The sequence below is a fragment of the Lolium perenne genome, chromosome 4, assembly GCF_019359855.2.
Source record: "Lolium perenne isolate Kyuss_39 chromosome 4, Kyuss_2.0, whole genome shotgun sequence".
In the NCBI taxonomy this organism is placed as follows: domain Eukaryota; kingdom Viridiplantae; phylum Streptophyta; class Magnoliopsida; order Poales; family Poaceae; genus Lolium; species Lolium perenne.
In genome coordinates this window covers 369,170,514-369,196,777 of record NC_067247.2, presented here as the reverse complement: position 1 = coordinate 369,196,777, position 26,264 = coordinate 369,170,514, and positions in this window count along the sequence as shown.

The following is a 26,264-nucleotide window of genomic DNA, read 5'->3' as shown; positions in this document are numbered from 1 at the left end:
AAAATATATATGTTCAAAAATTCTATGGGGCAGGGCCCCATAGTCTCTCCCGTGAGGCCCCTCCTCAGATTTTGCCACCTAACCCGTAGCACACATCTTAAAAGTACGTTGTTCCCTATTCATAACCCACTTGATACGTACGTATAGTATTGCTTCCTAGTGTATCCATCTGTTGTTGTTACAGCGACGACCACGCACTGGCGAGACGACGGCCTGGCTTCACCTTCGATCTCCGCCGCCGTAGCGACCTTTCACTGGCCCAATCTCCGGTGACAGCGATTCAAGAATGAAGATCTCCTGGCACTGGTAGAAAAATGGTCTTCCGTCCAGCCCCATTAGTCGCTAAAATATAGGAACCGCGACTAATGGGGTCTTTAGTCGCGGCTACGTGGCGAATGACTAAAGAGCTAGGCCAGTAGCGCTATTGCCAGCCACTGGTGGACGGAAGGCTTTAATCATGATTGTGCCAACCACGACTAAAGGTCCCAGAAGGTTTTTAATCATGGTTGCCGAGCCAACCGGGACTAAAGGCCCATCCCTATAAAAGGGCCTCACTCACAAAGACTTAGCCATTTGGTGCCACTTCTCTTCACAAGCTTCACAAGGGGGTGTAGGTTTGCTTTTGGTTCCTCTTATGCACACAAGGTGTTTGATAAAAATGCCCCAAGAGCATGAAACAAACATGATATGAAGTGTTGGAGCCACACTTGAGCTTCCTTATTTATTTTTTCCTCCTCGATCGCGGTTAGCAACTTGAACCTTTCATGTGTCATTGATAAAATATGCATGTGTGTAGTTCATTGTTTAATTTATACTGTTTGTAGCTAGTTAGTTTAACAAATGCATGATGGTTAATTATATATTTTATATTATAATAATGCAGATGAATCGGCAATGGATGTACGGTAACCGACTCTCCGGCGAGTTCACTACGGGTTTGAAAGATTTCCTCGTAGTGGCTAATGCGAACAAGCAGTGGGGTTTTGTTATCTGTCCATGTGTTAACTGTAAGAATCAGAAGGGTTACTCTTCCTCAAGAGATGTTCACATGCACCTGCTTCGGCACGGTTTCATGCCAAGCTATAATTGTTGGAGCAAGCATGGAGAAAGAGGGGTTATAATGGAAGAAGATGAAGAAGGGGATGATTTCATCGATGAAAGCTATCTTGCTCATTTCGGTGATACTTTCATGGAGGATGCTGAAGGTGAAGGGGAAGGTGAAGAAGAGGCACGTGATGAGCCCGTTGATGATCTTGGTCGGATCATTGCTGATGCACGGAGACGCTGCGAAACTGAAAAGGAGAGGGAGAATTTGGATCGCATGTTAGAGGATCACAGAAAGGCGCTGTACCCCGGATGCGATGATGGTCTGAAAAAGCTGGGCTGCACACTGGATTTGCTGAAATGGAAGGCACATGCAGGTGTAGCTGACTCGGCATTTGAAAACTTGCTGAAAATGTTGAAGAATATGTTTCCAAAGAATAACGAGTTGCCCGCTAGTACGTACGAAGCAAAGAAGGTTGTCTGCCCTCTAGGTTTAGAGGTTCTGAAGATACATGCATGCATCAACGACTGCATCCTCTACCGCGGTGAATACGAGAATTTGAATGAATGCCCGGTATGCACTGCATTGCGTTATAAGATCAGAGGCGATGACCCTGGTGACGATGTTGAGGGCCAGAAACCCAGGAAGAGGGTTCCCGCCAAGGTGATGTGGTATGCTCCTATAATACCACGGTTGAAACGTCTGTTCAGGAACAAAGAGCATGCCAAGTTGTTGCGATGGCACAAAGAGGACCGTAAGTCTGACGGGGAGTTGAGACACCCCGCAGATGGAACGCAATGGAGAAAGATCGACAGAGAGTTCAAAGATTTTGCAGCTGACGCAAGGAACATAAGATTTGGTCTAAGTACAGATGGTAAATCCTTTTGGCGAGCAGAGCTCCAGCCATAGCACCTGGCCCGTGACTCTATGCATCTACAACCTTCCTCTTTGGTTGTGCATGAAGCGGAAGTTCATTATGATGCCAGTGCTCATCCAAGGTCCGAAGCAACCCGGCAACGACATCGATGTGTACCTAAGGCCATTAGTTGATGAACTTTTACAGCTGTGGGGCAGACCCGGTGTCCGTGTGTGGGATGAGCACAAAGAAGAGGAATTTGACCTACGAGCGTTGCTTTTCGTAATCATCAACGATTGGCCTGCTCTTAGTAACCTTTCGGGACTGTCAAATAAGGGATACAATGCATGCACGCACTGCTTACATGAGACTGAAAGTGTACATTTGCCAAATTGTAAGAAGAACGTGTACCTTGGGCATCGTCGATTTCTTCCGAAAATTCATCCAGTAAGAAAGAAAGGCAAGCATTACAACGGCAAGGCAGATCACCGGCCGAAGCCTGCGGAACGCATCTTGGTGCTGAGGTATTTGATATGGTCAAGGATTTGAAAGTCATCTTTGGAAAGGGTCCTGGCGGACAATCGATTCGAAGGAGCTGACGGGCACGCAGCCATGTGGAAGAAGAAATCTATATTCTGGGAGCTAGAATATTGGAAAGTCCTAGAAGTCCGCTCTGCAATCGACGTGATGCACGTTACGAAGAATATTTGCGTGAACCTCCTAAGCTTCTTGGGCGTGTATGAGAAGACAAATGATACAAAGGAAGCACGGCAGGACCAGCAACGTTTGAAAGACCCTGATAACCGGCATCCAGAATGGTTTCAAGGTCGTGCCAGCTACGCTCTGACCAAAGAAGAGAAGGTCATCTTTTTTTAATGCCTGAGCAGTATGAAGGTCCCGTCTGGATTCTCGTCCAATATAAAGGGAATAATAAACATGGCGGAGAAAAAGTTCCAAAACCTGAAGTCTCACGATCGCCACGTGATTATGACGCAATTGCTTCCGATTGCTTTGAGGGGGCTCTGCCGAAAAATGTTCGAGTAGCCATTGTGAAGCTATGTCCATTCCTCAATGCAATCTCTCGTAAGGTAATCAATCCAGAAGTTCTACCACGGTTACGTAATCGATGTGGTCCAATGTCTTGTCGCTTTGAGTTGGTGTTCCCGCCATCCTTCTTCAACATTATGACGCACCTCCTGGTTCACCTAGTCGAAGAGATTTCCATTCTCGGTCCTGTATTTCTACACAATATGTTCCCCTTCGAGAGGTTCATGGGAGTATTAAAGAAATATGTTCGTAACCGTGCTAGGCCAGAAGGAAGCATCGCCAAGGGCTATGGAAATGAGGAGGTAATTGAGTTTTGTGTTGACTTTGTTCCTGACCTTAAGCCGATTGGTCTTCCTCGATCGCGGCACGAGGGGAGACTAAGTGGAAAAGGCACGATCGGAAGGAAATCAACGATATGTATGGACGGCCATTCTCCGATCAAGCACACCACACGCTTCGACCAATTCCAGCTTGGTGGCTCCGTACTTTGAGAAACACAAGAATATTTTACGCTCGGACAACCCGGGGAAGCCTGAATCCTGGATTAGGAAGGCCCACATGGAGACTTTCGGCAGTTGGTTGAGAAAACATTTAATGAATGACAATAAGGTTGTAGATCAGCTGTACATGTTGGCCAAGACACCATCTTCGACTATAACGACTTTCCAAGGGTACGAGATAAATGGGAATACATTTTACACGATCGCCCAAGATAAAAAGAGCACCAACCAAAACAGTGGTGTCCGCTTTGATGCAGCAACCGAGAATGGGCAAAAGGTCACATATTATGGTTACATAGAGGAGATATGGGAACTTGACTATGGACCCTCCTTTAAGGTCCCTTTGTTCCGGTGCAAATGGTTCAAGCTAACAGGAGGTGGGGTAAAGGTGGACCAGAAATACGGAATGACAATGGTGGATTTCAACAATCTTGGTTACCTTGACGAACCATTCGTCCTAGCGAAAGATGTCGCTCAGGTTTTCTATGTGAAGGACATGAGTAGCAAACCGAGGAAACGGAAAGATAAGAAAACGATCAGTACATCATGCGATGATCCAAAGCGCCACATTGTTCTTTCAGGGAAAAGAAACATCGTGGGAGTGGAGGACAAAACAGACATGTCACAAGATTATAATATGTTTGGTGAAATTCCGCCCTTCAAAGTGAACACCGACCCAAGCATTAAGTTAAATGATGAGGATGCTCCATGGATACGGCCCAATCGTAAGCAAGCAGGGACACAAGGGAAGAAATGATGTGTAATAATTTATTGTACCAAACTTTGTTGAATGGATCATGTGAATTATATTATCCGTGATGTGTTCTGGTGTCCATTTTTGAATGATTCGATTGATTCGAGATAGCACTGATGATACATGAAATTTGGAGTGATTTAGTCATACTCCTGCCTAGGCGTATAATATGCATACTCGTAGTCTTCATAGTCACCGCCGTTGTACTGGTAGTCGTCGCCTTCTAAGTTGCCGCCGTCGTCGTCGCTGCTGTCGTCGCTGTCGTCGGGCGGCGCTCGTGGCTCGAACTGAGGGTAGCGCAGGCGGGGGATATCACCGGCCATGATGTAGTCCATGACGCTCTGCAGAGTCCGGCCGTACCACCATAGCCGACGGCCGGCCTCGTGGAAGTTCCCAGGAGGCAGACCGTCCTCCTCATACCTGGCGAGCGCCCTCTCACGCCGATTGATGAAGAAGGCGTCCCAAGTATGCTGGTTATCGGGATGCCAGCGGGGATTCATCCGCTGCTCCGGCGTGAGGTCGAGGTAGTAGTGCTTCGTGATGGCCGCCCGACGCGCAGTACCCTGAGGGAGGGGAGGGACTGTAATATCCCAGGTAATGGGGTTACAAAAATAGAGGAAACAGATGTGTGCATTGCATTCATGCATAGAAAATCTGGGGAATTTTCGCGCTTTAAAGTAAAACAATACAAAGAATCGAAGTTTCACTTGACCTTGGTGGAATTGAAGTAGCTCATCAAGCCAAGCGCTATAAACCTCAAAGTGACTTTGCTAAAACCTTGCTTTGGGTAGAGATAGTTTGAACCAAGGGGTTAGATCAAATGGAACTAATAATCAACACAACAACACTTTACTCAATGATCAACTACTTGATCTTATAACAGATCATAATATGGTAATCATTGCCATAACACAAGGACATCTGCTCAATTACAAACCAAGTAACAATAAAATGGAGAAACCATTCCTGACTTATCTTTTCCATGTCTTAAACTAATCCATGATCCTACCATGAACCTCATGGTATTCATTTTACTTCAACATTGGAGTTATAACAAGGAGATCCACTCAAGAAGTATATATTCTTCTCTATTCCAAATTATTAAGCATCAAACCTAGAGAGGTGAGATTTCTATTATAATTATTAGAGAAGCAATAACAAACACTGAGCTAAACCTTGGATATACATCCAAGTATTCAAATCATCATCTCTAAGAGAAAACCTAGGATATTATCCAAGACAATTCCTAGTGAGATAAACCATTTATATTTAACATAGACATTGATGATCACATCAATCTCTATAGAGCCTAACCTTAAGTTAGTATTAAAGTCCTTTCCAAAATGAGAGAGAGACCAATCATACAAAACATAGCTTTATCTATTTAAGAATAAAGGACAACAATTGAACTAAAGTATTAGGTTGTAAACCATTTCCCTTGGAGTGGTGAGATAACCTAATATTACATGAAATAATACCATATCCATGAATTGATAAAGTAAGGAAGAGAACTATCCATATAACCAGATGATCATATCATCATTGATTAAGAAGAACTCTAAGTGTATATCTCAGACAATTCTTCTGGGGTACAAATTATTGAGACAACCATAATATGCATGTCCTAGAAAGTCAAATAGAAGTGCTATACCTTGATTGATCTAGACAATGCTTGATCATGGAAGTGAGAACCCATTTAATGAGAGATCCCTAGGAATCCAAACCTTGATCATTATAAATTTAGTGATGATCATAAAACCTAAGAACTTGAGGTAGATATATTATAAACAAGTTGTCCATGATAATGCCATGACCATGATTTGGAGAAATAAGAGAATAATCCAAATACTAACATTTATGTGATTAATAGATATCATTCACCACATGAAATCATAGGAAGGTAACTAGTAAGAAACCCTAAGCTTATATTCCAATCTTAACTTGTGAATCACATGGTGATCATCAGTAGAACCCTGTCACATCTATATTCCAATTATTCCTCAATTAAAGGACCTAAGCAAACCTTAGAGTAACACTCCATACTCTATATGGTGAAGAAACCATTAATCCATATAACCAAAGTTAACTATAAAAAGAAACATAACTACTTTAGTTACTTGAACAATCGATAAAGGATATAATAGAAATCTATTGATATAAGATAAAACCAATTCTCAAGTCCTTAGTAATTAAAGGAGAACAAAAACAATTAAACAACTAACCTTATCATGGTTAGGGGAGATTCAACCCTAGCATGCAATATGGTGTCATCTCATCTCTATAACCAGAATTGCATCCTCATTAATATCTTATGCTTCAGTTCATGAACATATATAAGAAAACCTTGTGCTACATTTTATGATTAAAACCATATGTGTAGTGATCGACCATTTATCCTTTGTAACCAAGATCAACCATAATGGAAATCATACCTACTTAGATACTTTCAAAGGTAATGATAATATTAACCTTAAAGGGGGGTTATGATGGAAATTATAAAAACCCTAATCCATTGGTGCTCACATAAAATCATATGTAATTGACCAACCTCTTAAATATGTAGTCAAGTCCTCATAATAACTTCTAAAACATTTGGACTAAGAAAAATCAACTCTAATTATCCAATATGGTGTTATATTACAAATGAGAAAAGGAATTAAAAGGAATACCTAAATTCATGTCTAAATAAAAATTGCAACAAGGCTCACATATATTTAATGTTTAATCAAAAACAATGCAATAATACAATGATCCTTGTATTAGACCTCATGAAAATCAAATTGTGAAACAGCTGCAAAACAGACAAGATTTCAAATTTGAATTAAAACCAGAATTCAAAACAAGAAATAAAACAGAAAATAAATAAAAGAGATATAGGAGAGGAGACTTACCTGGACCTTACCAGCCGACGCAGCCCAGCAGCAGCCCAGCAGGAGTCCACCAACGCAGCCCAAACCACCACCCAGGAGCAGCCCACTAAGCAGCCCACGTACCCCTTCGTAAAAATAACGATGAGGAGTTCATCCTCATCCTCTCCAACGCGCATGGAGGACAGCACGACGGCGTGCTCGTCTTCTCCTCGTTGCTGGCGATCTCTCCTTCCTCGACGACGTGACGAGGCGTGTTCTGGCGCCTATAAAAGCTCCCGCACGAACCCTAGCTTCGGTTTCCCTCTCCTCTGCTCAATTTCTTCTTAGGAGGAAACCCTAGCACGCTCGGACCCCAGCCATTGCCGTCGATGTAGACCTCCCCGACCACCGCCGTGACCACCAACGTCCTCAGCATCCTCGACAAGCCCAACATACGGGAGGAATCGAGCTGGGAGGCCCCAGAGCGTCTCCGACGAGTTCGCCTCTCCGACGGCCAGCGACATGAAATCCGGTGATGCAAGCATCCATCGGCCTCGCCGACACCTCCTACGTGCTCACGGTGAGCCGACGACCCTCTCGAGCATCCTCGCTCCTCTTCTAGCATCCTCTAGCATGCCCTGCATCGTAGGCCTGTGGGCACCGCCGCAGCACCTCACCGTCGGACTTGCTCCGGCGACGATTTAGGGGCGGCGTTGGTACCCGTGTGTTCACCGCGACGAGCTGAATCGAGTGGCGTGAGGAATTCGTCCGCGCGGGTCCGGGAACGGCGGCGCCGTCACCGTCTGATCGCCGGCAGAGAGCTCCCCTGGCCACGCTGGCGATTTTGACCAGTCAATGTCAGTGTGGCAGCCAACATGGACACTGGCCCACCAGTCAGCCCCTGCGAGTAGCTTGAGCCCGGGTGTAGTTAGCATTGCAGTTTTAATTTAATTCCAATTCACTAATTGCTGAAACTTTGCAAATTCATATAAAATCCATTATAACTCAGAAAAGGGTAAATAATATATCAAAATTCTTAGAAAAGAAAAATCTATCCAATAAAAATATAAAATGAATTTTTATTTTTAATAAAAATTCAATTATTTAATACTTGTTAATTAAGCCTTTAATTTTAATTCTAAATGCAATTAAAATTCAATAATTAGAAAAATCTTCCAAATTAAATAAAAACCAATAAATAAATAAAGAAAAGCATAAAAACTAAATTCTCTTTATTTATTATTTGTTAAATCTTTATTAGAGAGATTTAAACCCTAATTAATAATTACCTAATTATTAATTGTTTAAAAATAATAAAATGCCAAATTCAATATTATTTTTATTCCCAAGTTATTAATAACTTCAACTTTAAATTGAAGTTATTAATCATAGAACTATATGGTAAATAGCAAACCCTAATTCCATATGGAATGATATTACAACCCTATCATTTCATGTGAAACCCAAAACCCTAATTCAACTAGGAACCCTAGTTCAATGATTACATGTGAACCCTAAATTGCTCCTAACCTAAACCCTAGGTTAGAGCATGTGATCATGGTACCTTATTACAAATCATAGAACCACAGTAGCAACTAAATACTTGTCTTGGACACATAAAATGTAGAAGACCTATCACTAATATATAGGTATCCCATGTGTTCATCCTCATCAGACCTAAATGATCAAATAAGGGCAACCAAATGCAAACCATAGCTCCTATCCTTAGAGATATCAATTTTAATTAACCATGCTTAGCATCACACCATTATGATGAACCCTAATAGCAACCATGCCCATTATCATGCACCACATAACCATACTCCACTAAACCCCATTAGTGTAAGATAAATTATTAAACATCCTATTTAAGAAACCACTATTCCTTACTTAGTGAATCCAATAGCAAACCCTAGACAACCTCAACCCTAATTGATATACTTCTTAATATTTAAGAAGTATGTTCTCCAAAAGTTATTCTTTTGAAGTAAATAAAGAATCATCACCAACCCTGCTTATAAAGACCTATAAACCCTAGCTAGCTATCACCAGCAAGATGAACCCACCAAGATAGCAACCCTGTATAATTAATTGCTTAAGTTGCTTATGCTTAAGTAAAACCAATCAAGCCTAGTTCTTTGATGAATTCAACTATGTTGTGATCCATCTAATACTTACTCCAGAAACTAAATGAAACCATAGTCAACCATAGAAACCCCTCAACCTAATTATCATACTTGTTCTTTATTAAAGAACATGTTCTTCAAAAGTTATTCTTTTAAAGTATATGATAATTAATCATTAACCATGCCATATAGTACTAAAACTGACCACTGTTCTTTACTTGTTAACATTATGCCAATTGTCATTCTTTGTGTGCTCAATTGATAATTGTGCTTTATTATCTACCTGTTTATAATACCAAGTAAATCACACCTGAATAAGAACCTTGTATGTGAATCACTCTAAAAAGTGCAACACACCCTAAACCAATCATTACAACTCACTGATCCTAAATCATCGGGGTTAGGTCACGCTTAGAGCGATTGCATCTCATTCTTATGCATTATTACATCCTTGCCAATCTTTTAAACATCGTCCTTACCGGACGATGATGCTATTTCAGAATTTGGAGTTATTACAAAGATCAAGACCTTTGTCTGCATAATCTTGCAGCCAAGAAAGGCAAGTTCATCACTTGCTCATGTCATTTGTGTATTTCTATCAAATTACTTGCAAAGTATTATGGTTATCACTATTGCATAAAAATCAAAACCACTACTTTCATAACTATGAATATGACTATGTGGTGGGCAATGGAACCATGGATTGTGTTGATATGGTGGAGGTTCCATTGCACGGGCTTATATCCATCTAGGATTAAACAACAAATGTCGCCAGTGATTCTTGTGCCGTAATACCCGTGTTAAACATAAGATCCGGAGTGGGACGGAGTAGTCAAAAGTGTTTCCACCTCTCGTTCATCAACGGATGCGCTTTACCGTAGACACTTGTATCTGTCAGGGCAAGCGGTTGGCTGGGGAAGCCTTAAGTCCCCACGGCATAGTCCGTAGACACTTGTCGCTCGAAGTGCAAGCGGTTGGCTGGGGAAGCCTTAAGTCCCCACGGTATTGCGGTCTATGATGGGTTGCAGCTACCGGCGAAGGAGTTTGGTTCGATCCCAAACTGTCGTCGTGGTCGGGGTCCACCCGTGAGTGGGAATAATGGGACCGGCGAGGACCCAGGGTCGGGGCATGCAACAAAGGGTGGGTGTTCGAGGTAGCGGAGGAACATGATTGGCTAGACCTTATACCGGGCCTCACACCATAGGAAGTGTGGACAAGCCTGCAGCTTGGTTGGCACCAAGGTTAAGATCTCTTATGGGTAAAGCAACACACCTCTGCAGAGTGTAAAAAACCATGACCTGTCACTCCCTGTTCCGGGATATGGAACTGCGAACGCGGCCGGAAAGGAGCTCCATGAAGTTCTAGTAAACCGGTGAAGGCTGACGGACATAGTTCTTCTGAATAAAAGCAACCTTTTGAAGAAATGGTTATGAAAACTTGCATTGGTATTAGACTTTCTGGTCTAATGCTGTAGCTAGTGCATTAAACACCTCTTTCCTATTATGAACTTGTTGAGTACGCTCGTACTCATCCCACTCTTAAATCCCCTGCTTAGATATGGAGGCATCGAAGGAGGATCTACAGTGCAACTCGAAGGTCGAGGAGTCAACAACTACTTCAAGAGACAGGAACCTGTCAGAGGAGTCAAATACCACATCCAACAAGGAGAAAACCTAGTTTAGCCATAGAAGGGAACTAGCTTCCTAAACCTAGCTCCTATTTAGCTAGAATCTATTCATAGCCCCTATAGCTAGTCAAATACTCTAGACATAGAGTTCGTGATAGAATTAGACTACGAGTCGTTCTTCTGGAGTCTATTTGCAGATTTACCTCATTGTAAAGTAGGAGGCTGTGCTGATCTTATGTAACTGAGTCTGTAGGTAATTCTATAGACATGCCTTGGACCCGCATATGTTTCTGTTGTACCACTCTGAGCGATATAATACTAGTGGAACGGTGTTTCATTGGTGTTATATCAGACTTGCATACTACACCATGCAGTGGTATGCCGGGTCACCACAGTTGGTATCAGAGCAAATGCTTTGACCTAGGATTAAAACCCTTTAAAGGAGACCTATAGGATTGGTAGTGTCTATAGGAAGTTGTCCTAGATAAACCAAATACTTCTTATGACTTGAGATGGATATTCACTTGAGAATAATCCTGACACACTTGAGTCAACCTTTCCTACCTATCTTTCCTAAGTAAAGATAGTTAGCTAACCCCAAACATGTAGGACACCATTAAGCCCTTAAAACAATAGATGAGTAGCTCACAGTTGGTATACAATACATGGTAGTCCAAAGAGAGGATACAACCATAAGGAAATATCCTATTGGAAGATGTGTACCAACACAGGTTATAGTTAAACAAGAATTACTCAGACCTGCACTAGAAGTTATATCAAGTGATGAAGATAATTAAGATATCTTAATAGAAGATGTAGACCAAGTTAAGTAATGAGCAAGTAAAATTATCTAGTCATGTGAAACAATTGATAGTAAGTGATAACTAGGAGTCATCTGAGGTAGTATAGACCTTGATAAGTCAATTATGGGAGGTAAGGAAGAGAGATAGGAATAAAATATGCCTACTTACATGGTAGAGACTGAAATCATATATGATTCACCTGAGAATCATTATGTGATGTACTAGAGCCTCATAAATATTTAGGAGAAGTAAATAAGAAGCCAGTTGTTCAACAACAGTGCAAGAATTGTGTTCCCAAAACAATGGGAAGTGTGCCAAGCACATCTTGACCATAGTCTTATGATAGAAGCACTTGGAAGTATAGGAGCTATATTCCAAGAGTTATGTGTTTAGAGTAGCCAGGCTAGAACCTAGACATATCATGTGAGATGGTCCTCAACAAAAATGGAAGTTAAGTAGTCCTTCCAAAGAAAATTAGGTTAACCTTAACTATCCTAGACCAATTTGTTTCAAGTTTATCTCATTGCAATTGTGCAATTAAGGTAAAGGTTGAGACAAATAGTAGAATCCAATATATATGTGCTAAGTATCACAATATAAACCTATCTTATGTGGTGTTATATACTACACATCTCAGTCTGATGTTTAGAGATGTCTTACTCAACTAGTATACTCAGGCTTATGATGGTGTGTACTATATGCACAAAGCTGAATCTTCTTGGATTTTATTGGATTTTCATGGTTTGACTAGATCCATACATGAAGTTTGACTTTGATATGCAAATGCATGTTGCAATATCAAGTCCTTACTTGATGCTATAGATCTAGAGGGTAATGGTATTCGTGTGAGGAAGTGACGAATTCTGGAAGATTCTGAAGACAAGATGAAGGTTCGTCAGATAAAGAAAACAAAGTTGTGGGAAGCAACCACAATATTTAGAAGGATGTACCAATCAAAACTCATGCTTTACCTCAACAGAGGAGTACTTTAGTACGAAAGAAGCATGAAGGTGAGAAATATACTGATTATGGTGAAGCTCAAGCAGATCCATAGTTAATATAGAAGAGGGAATGCATGGGAAATCACTTAGGATACTATAATCATAGTGTCAGCTAGTGGTTTTCTTGCAAAAATAAACCCTGAAGAAGGAAGATGATATATGAAACCATAGCAAATATAAGCAGACCGTAGTTGATATCAAAAGACCACAAGTGATATAGTATCAATACTACGAGATAAAGTAGAAGATGTCCTGACCAATTGATCAGAACATATGATAGAATCCATTTATTAGATATCAAATAGCCACAATTGGTATTAAGTAGTCCACCATTGGATTAATTGTACCAAGAAATTGTGAACAAATATAACTTTGTTAACTAAATAACAATGACCTATAATCATTTAGTCGAAGGATTCACATTGGACGTCCACAACTGAGTGGATATACCACAAACATTCTTCATGAGACCTTAGAAGAAGTACAAACCAAAGCTACACCTAGACCAATATTCTAACCATGAATCCAATGGTTGGAAGGAAAGAAATTGAAGACCATAAGAAAACTCAAAGGGGTAGAGTAAAGATGGAGATGTATGTACAATAACTCAATATTTTGAGCAAGATAGAAGAAGAAGGTCTGAAATGAGAGGAAGTTCGATCTTATTTTCATAAGATTGTTGAACACTACTTCCGGAAGGATGTCAGACCAGAAGCCGAGGATCATACCTCGAGGAAGTAAGAAGTGGACTATAACTTGAGAAAGTGAGTAATATTTACTCAGAAGTACGAAAGCTCAAGTAAGTCAAGCATAAAGAAGTTGGACGAAGAAAATACCATAGACCAAATACAGCTTGAGAAGGCTAAAGACCGAAGGATATTGACTATACCAAAACTAAAGACTAATAGAATGATTCCTTTCATGGAACCTAAATACCCCAAAATTAGTTATAGGTATCAATTATAAACCATGATTGGATGGACTAAATGAGTCTAATCCATTCTTAGGAAAATAAACAATCAAAACCATTTCCATGGTAAATACCTTACTAAGTACCATTATTGCAGTTTTGGTAGTAAGGGAAAACAAAGACCTATTAATCAATTAGGAATATGTTATCAAACTAATCTTCAGTTAAGACTAGCAGCATCAGAAGAAGCCTCAATCATTGAATCTTCAATGAGAAAGGAAACAAGATAATGATATTGGAAAAAAATCAAAGAATCAAAGTAAGAACCATGGTTCAGAGACAAACCCTAATGGATTCCAGGAAGAATCTGTACAAGGGATATATTCAATTATATCCAGTGAGATCACCACGGAGTTCGAGAAAAGTCGTAGACTGCACAAGTTAGATCCACACTCTGAAACGTGAGAGATATCAAACTTCGAGGATGAAGTTTAGTTTAAGGGGTAGAGACTGTAATATCCCAGGTAATGGGGTTACAAAAATAGAGGAAATAGATGTGTGCATTGCATTCATGCATAGAAAATCTGGGGAATTTTCGCGCTTTAAAGTAAAACAGTCACAGTAACTGAAGTTTCACTTGACCTTGGTGGAATTGAAGTAGCTCATCAAGCCAAGCGCTATAAACCTCAAAGTGACTTTGCTAAAACCTTGCTTTGGGTAGAGATAGTTTGAACCAAGGGGTTAGATCAAATGGAACTAATAATCAACACAACAACACTTTACTCAATGATCAACTACTTGATCTTATAACAGATCATAATATGGTAATCATTGCCATAACACAAGGACATCTGCTCAATTACAAACCAAGTAACAATAAAATGGAGTGACTTATCTTTTCCATGTCTTAAACTAATCCATGATCCTACCATGAACCTCATGGTATTCATTTTACTTCAACATTGGAGTTATAACAAGGAGATCCACTCAAGAAGTATATATTCTTCTCTATTCCAAATTATTAAGCATCAAACCTAGAGAGGTGAGATTTCTATTATAATTATTAGAGAAGCAATAACAAACATTGAGCTAAACCTTGGATATACATCCAAGTATTCAAATCATCATCTCTAAGAGAAAACCTAGGATATTATCCAAGACAATTCCTAGTGAGATAAACCATTTATATTTAACATAGACATTGATGATCACATCAATCTCTATAGAGCCTAACCTTAAGTTAGTATTGAAGTCCTTTCCAAAATGAGAGAGAGACCAATCATACAAAACATAGCTTTATCTATTTAAGAATAAAGGACAACAATTGAACTAAAGTATTAGGTTGTAAACCATTTCCCTTGGAGTGGTGAGATAACCTAATATTACATGAAATAATACCATATCCATGAATTGATAAAGTAAGGAAGAGAACTATCCATATAACCAGATGATCATATCATCATTGATTAAGAAGAACTCTAAGTGTATATCTCAGACAATTCTTCTGGGGTACAAATTATTGAGACAACCATAATATGCATGTCCTAGAAAGTCAAATAGAAGTGCTATACCTTGATTGATCTAGACAATGCTTGATCATGGAAGTGAGAACCCATTTAATGAGAGATCCCTAGGAATCCAAACCTTGATCATTATAAATTTAGTGATGATCATAAAACCTAAGAACTTGAGGTAGATATATTATAAATAAGTTGTCCATGATAATGCCATGACCATGATTTGGAGAAATAAGAGAATAATCCAAATACTAACATTTATGTGATTAATAGATATCATTCACCACATGAAATCATAGGAAGGTAACTAGTAAGAAACCCTAAGCTTATATTCCAATCTTAACTTGTGAATCACATGGTGATCATCAGTAGAACCCTGTCACATCTATATTCCAATTATTCCTCAATTAAAGGACCTAAGAAAACCTTAGAGTAACACTCCATACTCTATATGGTGAAGAAACCATTAATCCATATAACCAAAGTTAACTATAAAAAGAAACATAACTACTTTAGTTACTTGAACAATCGATAAAGGATATAATAGAAATCTATTGATATAAGATAAAACCAATTCTCAAGTCCTTAGTAATTAAAGGAGAACAAAAACAATTAAACAACTAACCTTATCATGGTTAGGGGAGATTCAACCCTAGCATGCAATATGGTGTCATCTCATCTCTATAACCAGAATTGCATCCTCATTAATATCTTATGCTTCAATTCATGAACATATATAAGAAAACCTTGTGCTACATTTTATGATTAAAACCATATGTGTAGTGATCAACCATTTATCCTTTGTAACCAAGATCAACCATAATGGAAATCATACCTACTTAGATACTTTCAAAGGTAATGATAATATTAACCTTAAAGGGGGGTTATGATGGAAATTATAAAAACCCTAATCCATTGGTGCTCACATAAAATCATATGTAATTGACCAACCTCTTAAATATGTAGTCAAGTCCTCATAATAACTTCTAAAACATTTGGACTAAGAAAAATCAACTCTAATTATCCAATATGGTGTTATATTACAAATGAGAAAAGGAATTAAAAGGAATACCTAAATTCATGTCTAAATAAAAATTGCAACAAGGCTCACATATATTTAATGTTTAATCAAAAACAATGCAATAATACAATGATCCTTGTATTAGACCTCATGAAAATCAAATTGTGAAACAGCTGCAAAACAGACAAGATTTCAAATTTGAATTAAAACCAGAATTCAAAACAAGAAATAAAATAGAAAATAAATAAAAGAGATATAGGAGAGGAGACTTACCTGGACCTTACCAGCCGACGCAGCCCAGCAGCAGCCCAGCAGGAGTCCACCAACGCAGCCCAAACCACCACCCAGGAGCAGCCCACTAAGCAGCCCGCGTACCCCTTCGTAAAAATAACGATGAGGAGTTCATCCTCATCCTCTCCAACGCGCATGGAGGACAGCACGACGGCGTGCTCGTCTTCTCCTCGTCGCTGGCGATCTCTCCTTCCTCGACGACGTGACGAGGCGTGTTCTGGCGCCTATAAAAGCTCCCGCACGAACCCTAGCTTCGGTTTCCCTCTCCTCTGCTCAATTTCTTCTTAGGAGGAAACCCTAGCACGCTCGGACCCCAGCCATTGCCGTCGATGTAGACCTCCCCGACCACCGCCGTGACCACCAACGTCCTCAGCATCCTCGACAAGCCCAACATACGGGAGGAATCGAGCTGGGAGGCCCCAGAGCGTCTCCGACGAGTTCGCCTCTCCGACGGCCGGCGACATGAAATCCGGTGATGCAAGCATCCATCGGCCTCGCCGACACCTCCTACGTGCTCACGGTGAGCCGGCGACCCTCTCGAGCATCCTCGCTCCTCCTCTAGCATCCTCTAGCATGCCCTGCATCGTAGGCCTGTGGGCACCGCCGCAGCACCTCGCCGTCGGACTTGCTCCGGCGACGATTTAGGGGCGGCGTTGGTACCCGTGTGTTCACCGCGACGAGCTGAATCGAGTGGCGTGAGGAATTCGTCCGCGCGGGTCCGGGAACGGCGGCGCCGTCGCCGTCTGATCGCCGGCAGAGAGCTCCCCTGGCCACGCTGGCAATTTTGACCAGTCAATGTCAGTGTGGCAGCCAACATGGACACTGGCCCACCAGTCAGCCCCTGCGAGTAGCTTGAGCCCGGGTGTAGTTAGCATTGCAGTTTTAATTTAATTCCAATTCACTAATTGCTGAAACTTTGCAAATTCATATAAAATCCATTATAACTCAGAAAAGGGTAAATAATATATCAAAATTCTTAGAAAAGAAAAATCTATCCAATAAAAATATAAAATGAATTTTTATTTTTAATAAAAAATCAATTATTTAATACTTGTTAATTAAGCCTTTAATTTTAATTCTAAATGCAATTAAAATTCAATAATTAGAAAAATCTTCCAAATTAAATAAAAACCAATAAATAAATAAAGAAAAGCATAAAAACTAAATTCCCTTTATTTATTATTTGTTAAATCTTTATTAGAGAGATTTAAACCCTAATTAATAATTACCTAATTATTAATTGTTTAAAAATAATAAAATGCCAAATTCAATATTATTTTTATTCCTTGTTATTAATAACTTCAACTTTAAATTGAAGTTATTAATCATAGAACTATATGGTAAATAGCAAACCCTAATTCCATATGGAATGATATTACAACCCTATCATTTCATGTGAAACCCAAAACCCTAATTCAACTAGGAACCCTAGTTCAATGATTACATGTGAACCCTAAATTGCTCCTAACCTAAACCCTAGGTTAGAGCATGTGATCATGGTACCTTATTACAAATCATAGAACCACAGTAGCAACTAAATACTTGTCTTGGACACATAAAATGTAGAAGACCTATCACTAATATATAGGTATCCCATGTGTTCATCCTCATCAGACCTAAATGATCAAATAAGGGCAACCAAATGCAAACCATAGCTCCTATCCTTAGAGATATCAATTTTAATTAACCATGCTTAGCATCACACCATTATGATGAACCCTAATAGCAACCATGCCCATTATCATGCACCACATAACCATACTCCACTAAACCCCATTAGTGTAAGATAAATTATTAAACATCCTATTTAAGGAAACCACTATTCCTTACTTAGTGAATCCAATAGCAAACCCTAGACAACCTCAACCCTAATTGATATACTTCTTAATATTTAAGAAGTATGTTCTCCAAAAGTTATTCTTTTGAAGTAAATAAAGAATCATCACCAACCCTGCTTATAAAGACCTATAAACCCTAGCTAGCTATCACCAGCAAGATGAACCCACCATGATAGCAACCCTGTATAATTAATTGCTTAAGTTGCTTATGCTTAAGTAAAACCAATCAAGCCTAGTTGCTGATGAATTCAACTATGTTGTGATCCATCTAATACTTACTCCAGAAACTAAATGAAACCATAGTCAACCATAGAAACCCCTCAACCTAATTATCATACTTGTTCTTTATTAAAGAACATGTTCTTCAAAAGTTATTCTTTTAAAGTATATGATAATTAATCATTAACCATGCCATATAGTACTAAAACTGACCACTGTTCTTTACTTGTTAACATTATGCCAATTGTCATTCTTTGTGTGCTCAATTGATAATTATGCTTTATTATCTACCTGTTTATAATACCAAGTAAATCACACCTGAATAAGAACCTTGTATGTGAATCACTCTAAAAAGTGCAACACACCCTAAACCAATCATTACAACTCACTGATCCTAAATCATCGGGGTTAGGTCACGCTTAGAGCGATTGCATCTCATTCTTATGCATTATTACATCCTTGCCAATCTTTTAAACATCGTCCTTACCGGACGATGATGCTATTTCAGAATTTGGAGTTATTACGCATCGAAGACCTTGTCTGCATAATCTTGCAGCCAAGAAAGGCAAGTTCATCACTTGCTCATGTCATTTGTGTATTTCTATCAAATTACTTGCAAAGTATTATGGTTATCACTATTGCATAAAAATCAAAACCACTACTTTCATAACTATGAATATGACTATGTGGTGGGCAATGGAACCATGGATTGTGTTGATATGGTGGAGGTTCCATTGCACGGGCTTATATCCATCTAGGATTAAACAACAAATGTCGCCAGTGATTCTTGTGCCGTAATACCCGTGTTAACCATAAGATCCGGAGTGGGACGGAGTAGTCAAAAGTGTTTCCACCTCTCGTTCATCAACGGATGCGCTTTACCGTAGACACTTGTATCTGTCAAGGCAAGCGGTTGGCTGGGGAAGCCTTAAGTCCCCACGGCATAGTCCGTAGACACTTGTCGCTCGAAGTGCAAGCGGTTGGCTGGGGAAGCCTTAAGTCCCCACGGTATTGCGGTCTATGATGGGTTGCAGCTACCGGCGAAGGAGTTTGGTTCGATCCCAAACTGTCATCGTGGTCGGGGTCCACCCGTGAGTGGGAATAATGGGACCGGCGAGGACCCAGGGTCGGGGCATGCAACAAAGGGTGGGTGTTCGAGGTAGCGGAGGAACATGATTGGCTAGACCTTATACCGGGCCTCACACCATAGGAAGTGTGGACAAGCCTGCAGCTTGGTTGGCACCAAGGTTAAGATCTCTTATGGGTAAAGCAACACACCTCTGCAGAGTGTAAAGAACCGTGACCTGTCACTCCCTATTCCGGGATATGGAACTGCGAACGCGGCCGGAAAGGAGCTCCATGAAGTTCTATTAAACCGGTGAAGGCTGACGGACATAGTTCTTCTGAATAAAAGCAACCTTTTGAAGAAATGGTTATGAAAACTTGCATTGGTATTAGACTTTCTGGTCTAATGCTGTAGCTAGTGCATTAAACACCTCTTTCCTATTATGAACTTGTTGAGTACGCTCGTACTCATCCCACTCTTAAATCCCCTGCTTAGATATGGAGGCATCGAAGGAGGATCTACAGTGCAACTCGAAGGTCGAGGAGTCAACAACTACTTCAAGAGACAGGAACCTGTCAGAGGAGTCAAATACCACATCCAACAAGGAGAAAACCTAGTTTAGCAATAGAAGGGAACTAGCTTCCTAAACCTAGCTCCTATTTAGCTAGAATCTATTCATAGCCCCTATAGCTAGTCAAATACTCTACACATAGAGTTCGTGATAGAATTAGACTAAGTCTATTTTCAGATTTACCTCATTGTAAAGTAGGAGGCTGTGTTGATCTTATGTAACTGAGTCTGTAGGTAATTCTATAGACATGCCTTGGACCCGCATATGTTTCTGTTGTACCACTCTGAGCGATATAATACTAGTGGAACGGTGTTTCATTGGTGTTATATCAGACTTGCATACTACACCATGCAGTGGTATGCCGGGTCACCACAGGGACCGGCACGCCGCCGGCGCTTAGGCTCCAGCCGACGGGGATGCGGTAGCCCGGTGGGCAAGGGTAGTTCGAGGCGCAAAGCTCCTCCACCTGCTGGTAGGTTAGAGTGGGTGCGGTGGAAGCCATGAGAGAGTGATGAGAGATTGTAGAGATGTGATAATGCTGGCCAAGCCGGGCTACATATATGTAGTGACAAATGGCGGGAAAAATGGGAGCGGGAAGACAGGAAGCGGGAAGAAAGTGGCGGGAAGAAAGAGGCGGGAAGACAGGAGGCGGGAAGAAATTGGCGGGAAGAAAGAGGCGGGAAGAGCGGGTCGGCGGAAAGACAGGGACGGGAAGAGGGGGCCGGCTGAAAGACAGAGGCGGGAAGAGGGGCCGACGGAAAGACAGAGGCGGAAAGAGGGGGCCGGCGCCGGAAAGACAGAGCCTCCTCCTTCGAATCTGGCCATGTATCCGCGCCGGAAAGACGGAACCACTTTATTGAACAAAAACAACCGACAACAACTTTATAAACTAAATTTAAACTAATAGAACCGACAACGACTTTATTGAAATTACAATAAAATAGATAAATTACTAGTCTAGTCTCTACTCGTCGTCGGAGGTTGTCTCCGTCCAAATGTCATCCCACCGAGGGTCGTTTTCGGTCCAAGTTGTATTCGGGTTCTCGAGCTCGAAGGCGGCGACGGCCCGACGGTGGCGCCTGTTGGACCTGCGTTGTGCCCTAAGGTTAGCAAAGAACGCGTCGGTGTTGTCGACATCGTTGGGGAACTGCGCCCTCCACTGGCGCATCAACTGCTCGTCGCGCTCGGCGATGGCGATCCTGCGCTGCAACTGGCGGTGCCGGCGACGGTCCTCGTCGTCGACGAGGCACGGCGGTGGCGCGAGGAACTCCGCCTCCTCTAGCGATTCAACATCCGGGAAGTTCATGTCGCACCCTGGCAGCCGAAAGCGCCACGCCGCCGCGTCGTAAGCGTGCGCCGCCAGCTCCGGTGTGTTGTACGTGCCGAGGGTGAGGCGGAAGACACCGGCGCGTATCTCGGCGGTGAACCTACCGCTCGGACGCACTCGAACGCCACGGAAACCGGACGCCCCTCGACGACGTGGAGGCATCCCGGAGATGAATGAGCGGAGGCGGTGGCGACGTGTGGTTGCGCCCGCACTCGTCACTCTATATAGCGCACGCGGGGCATGGCACGTGTAAGCAACGGCTACACACGTCGCACGCCGGCGTCGGCGGGGCGAGGCACGTGGAAGCGGTGGCTACACGTTGCACGGGAAAAAGACAGGGGGCGGGAAGAAAGTGGCGGGTGGGATAAGGATGTTTGGGTAAGCTTTAGTCCCGGCTGGAGGGTGCAACCGTGACTAAAACTAGCGGGAAGAACTGGCGGGAAGACTAAATGTTTGGGTATTTTTAACATTTAAAATGAATTAGTTTTATTTTCCTGAATTTTTTGATATATTATTTGTATTTTTAACATTTAGAAATGAATTAGTTTTATTTTCCTGAATTTTTTGATATATTATTTGTATTTTTAGCATTTAGAAATGAATTAGTTTTATTTTCCTGAATTTTTTGATATATTATTTGTATTTTTAACATTTAGAAATGAATTAGTTTTATTTTCCTGAATTTTTTGATATATTATTTGTATTTTTAACATTTAGAAATGAATTAGTTTTATTTTTCTGAATTTTTTGATGTATTATTTGTATTTTTAAGATTTTGAAATGAATTAGTTTTATTTTTCTGAATTTTTTGATGTATTATTTGTATTTTTAACATTTTGAAATGAATTAGTTTTATTTTTCTTAATTTTTTGATATATAATTTGTATTTTTCACATTTAGAAATGAATTAGTTTTATTTTTCACATTTATAAAATGAAAGAATTTTGAAAAAGGCCTTTAGTCGCGGTTGGCCTGTCATTTCCGCGGGAACCGCAAAAAGGCCGAAAAAAGAGCTTTAGTCGCGGTTGGTGTGGCCAACCGCGACTAAAGGGTACCCTTTAGTCGCGGTTGGCCACACCAACCGTGACTAAACGCCGTTTGGTATAAAACCACGCGCCGAACCGCCGGGCGCGCCCATTCTCTCATCTTCTCCGCCGATCTGCAGCGCGAAGCTCTGCCCCGCCGCGCGCCAACGACGCCGCCGCCCCGCCCGTGTTCGTCGACGACGCCAACGACGCCGCCGCCCGCCCGCCGCGCCCGAGCCGCCGAACGTGTACGTGATTCCGATGACGCGCGCGATTCCGCCGATGACCGCCGCTTCGAGCCCGACGCGCCGCGCCGCACGCGCCGCCGCCCGTTCTTCGACCACGCGCCGCGCCGCACGTGCGCCGCCGCATGTTTCATCAGTGCCGCCGCGCCGCGCCGTCGCCTTCGCCGATGCGCCGCCGGCCCGGCCGAGAGAGAGAGAGATCGAGGGAGAGGCAGAGAAGGAGAGAGAGGGGCCGCCGTCGGCCGGATTTTTTTCTTTTTTTTAATGTTTTGTTTGTTATTTTTAATTTTAACTATACTTAATAAAAAAAACTTAAAACTTTGTAATTATAATTAATGAATTAATTAGTAACTATATATAGTTAACAAAAAAAACATAAAACTTGATAATTTTGACTTAACAAAATTTTAAGTGGACAAATTTTTTTTGAATTTTGAATTAACAAAAAATTTCCACCGCCACCGCCACCGACCACCGCGTAAATATCCAAAGTAAATTATGTGAAGAACTAATTTGCACCGCCACCGCCACCGACCCCGCGTGTATACGGAGGGGGCGGCGAGGCCCTCGCCTCCCCCTCCGTATACGCGCGGGTTTTTTTTTTGTTTTTTTACGAGGTGTGTCGTCTGATCATTGAGGCTGCGCCGATCACCCACCGCCACTGTCCCCCTTTCACCACCGCCACCGCCACCGCCCCCCTTTCGCCACCGCCACCGCCACTGCCCCCCTTTCGCCACCGCCACCGCCCCCTTCTTCACTTAATTAATTTGTTTTTACTACATGTTTTCAGGACTGAAATATGGCGGACGATAGAGCTGACCCGATTATGGACAACTATGATCCGGACGCTGAAGACCATATGTTCGGCATCATAAACGGCGATATTATATATGTGCCGACCGGACAAGAAGAAGATGATATCTCTTCTTATCTGAACCTTGACGGTGAAGATGAAGGGCGCCGTCAGCAAGATGATGCCGAAGAAACGTCGATAAACGACGATCTTCAATTAGAAGTAGAAACCACCTCCGGCGCCGAGGTATATATATACATTGAGCCTCTGGTGATACAAACTAACTGATTTGAATAAATATGTGTGTACTAACGCGCGCGACTCTTTTTCTTATTTTAGCCCTCGGCCGGATCGTCGAAACAATCGAGTACGTCGTCAAAGCGTGGCGCAACCAAGACGATGAAACCAGGAGAAACATGTACCATCGAGGTTGTCGACAGTGCAACCGGCAGGCCGCTGGAGCCCCGTAAGAACGCAACCAAGTTTGTCAACCAATGCGGAGCCATTGTTAGAGACAACGTCTCGATCACCGTCCAGGAGTGGAATGAGCCAAAGAAGGCACGAGTTGGTTTCACTTTTGTCGATAAGAGAAAAAAAAAGATTGCTTCAACAAGCTTATGGAACATTTCGTTCTACCTCCGGAATACAACAAATTCGATGAGGAGGGTAACAAGATTGAGGAAAACAAGGAGAGGAGGAGGCTAGTCAAACAGTTCGCTCTTCATAAGATGTCCGCGGCATTCCGGAAATTCAAGCAAAATCTAGCCCATGACTTTGTCAAGGAGAACAAGACTCCGGATTTCAAAGGACAATATGAGAAACTGAAACATGATTGGCCAGAATTTGTGAAGCAAAAGAAATCGGAGCAGTTCCTTGAAATATCGAAAAAAAATAAGGAAAATGCGGCTAAGAAGGAGTACAATCATATTATGGGGCCAGGAGGGTATCGCCTTTGGGAGCCTAGGTGGGAGAAGATGGAGAGCGAGCTGAGGGCGCGAGGAATCCGTCCAGGTACGGAGGGATGGGACCCAAGGGCCAAAAGCTGGTGGTACGGGCATGGGGGATCGCTGAACCCGGAGACAGGGGAGTGTGTTTACCGGGGCAAAATAATTAAACCCACCCAAAAGCTTATTGAGGCAATGAGGGATGCTCAAGAGGGGAAGATCAAGTTCAACAGAGAGAACGACGCGCTAACAAAAGCCCTCGGGAATCCTGAACACGGAGGACGTGTACGAGGCATGGGGCACATTCCGTGGAAAATAGGGTTCCCCCAGAACGATGACCCGTACGGTTACAGAAGCCGTAAGAGAAAGATGGATCGGGAAGCAGATGTTGTGGCGCAGTTGGCATCGGAAATGGATGTGATGAAGAAAACCGTGAGTGTACTAGTAGCCGAAAGAGATGCAGCTCGGGCGCAGCATGAAGATCATCCATTGGATCTCGGAAGCCAGCAGCAGAGAAGCAGCGTGGCTTCCACGGAGGCCCCACCGGCTGGTGCACCGACGATCGAAATTACTGCACCGTAGCCTCTGGTGGTGGAAATTACTGCACCGGAGCCTCCTCGCTACCCCGTGGACGATAAAAAGGAGATGAAAGAATGTCATCTGTATTATCCTATCGGGAACATGTCCATGAAGGTAGCCATCGGCAGTACTTTACCATGTTTACCTGGAGCACTCCATCACAACAACCCCATTCAAGATGGCTATGCTCGTGTCACGGTGGAGGACATAGTCCAAGGGTTTGAGGACCTGGACATTGACATTGCTACACCTGAAGGGGCGAGAAGACTTGGAGATGTCAAGCGCCAGTTCATTCTATGGCAAAAGAAGTTTATCAAGTTTCCAGGCGAGGCGCCAACAAGTCCACCCCCTACGGTGGTGGTGGCGGTGGCGGTGGTGGTGGTGGTGGTGGTGCTTCACCTACACCTCCTTCACGTGAGCCGACGCCGCCCCCCAATTCACCTCCGGCGGGTAAGCAGCCGCCGCCCCCACCCGCCCCGGCGGGTAGCGTACGCCGCCCCCCAATCCACCTCCGGCGAAGAAGCAGAAGCAGTCCTGGACTATCAACCCGGACCCTTATGTACCTAAGACCACAAAGGTACCGGAGCCATCACTGAAGCCTCTCCCCACGAGGCCTTGGGAACGTACTGCCGAGGAAGTCGACGCGGCCGCGACTCGCGATTATGAGAAATGGAAGGCGGAATGCAAGAAGAAAAGAGAGCCCGAGCCCAAGCCAGTATTTTCTGATGAGCAAAAGAAGTGGGCTAAGTCATTTTTGAGCACACCGTCCCAAGCCGCGAAGAATCTGCCTGACGACTATGAACGTGAACTTCGTAGGCAAGTACTCGCGTTCAAGAGGAACCAAGAGTTGGCGGAGAAGCAGGAGAAGAAAGCCTTGGAGGAGGCCGAGAAAAAATTAGAAAGGGGGAAAGAAGTTGCCCAGCTCGGGGAACAAAGTAAACAATCGATCGCCCCGCTCATAGTGCAAGCCGCCGGTCCGGATGCCCCCGATATCATAGCAGCTGCGGCAGCACATGGATTGACTGTAACGAGTGCCAGAGAACAAGCGGCCAACTTAGGTATCACTCTTCGTGCACTGTTAGGCCTTGATGAGGCGCCAATGAAGGACGTAGTATTTACATATGTGGAGAATGGCCCTCTCGTCGAGCCTGCGCAGGAAGAGGATCTACCTCGACAAATGAAAGGTCTGCTAAATTGGTACAAGGGTTACATAAAACTTAAAAACGTCAAAGACTATATTTATGCGGAAGTTAGATATGAGCATCACTTCAAACATTACTATATAACAATTCATCGGAGTGAATTGTTCC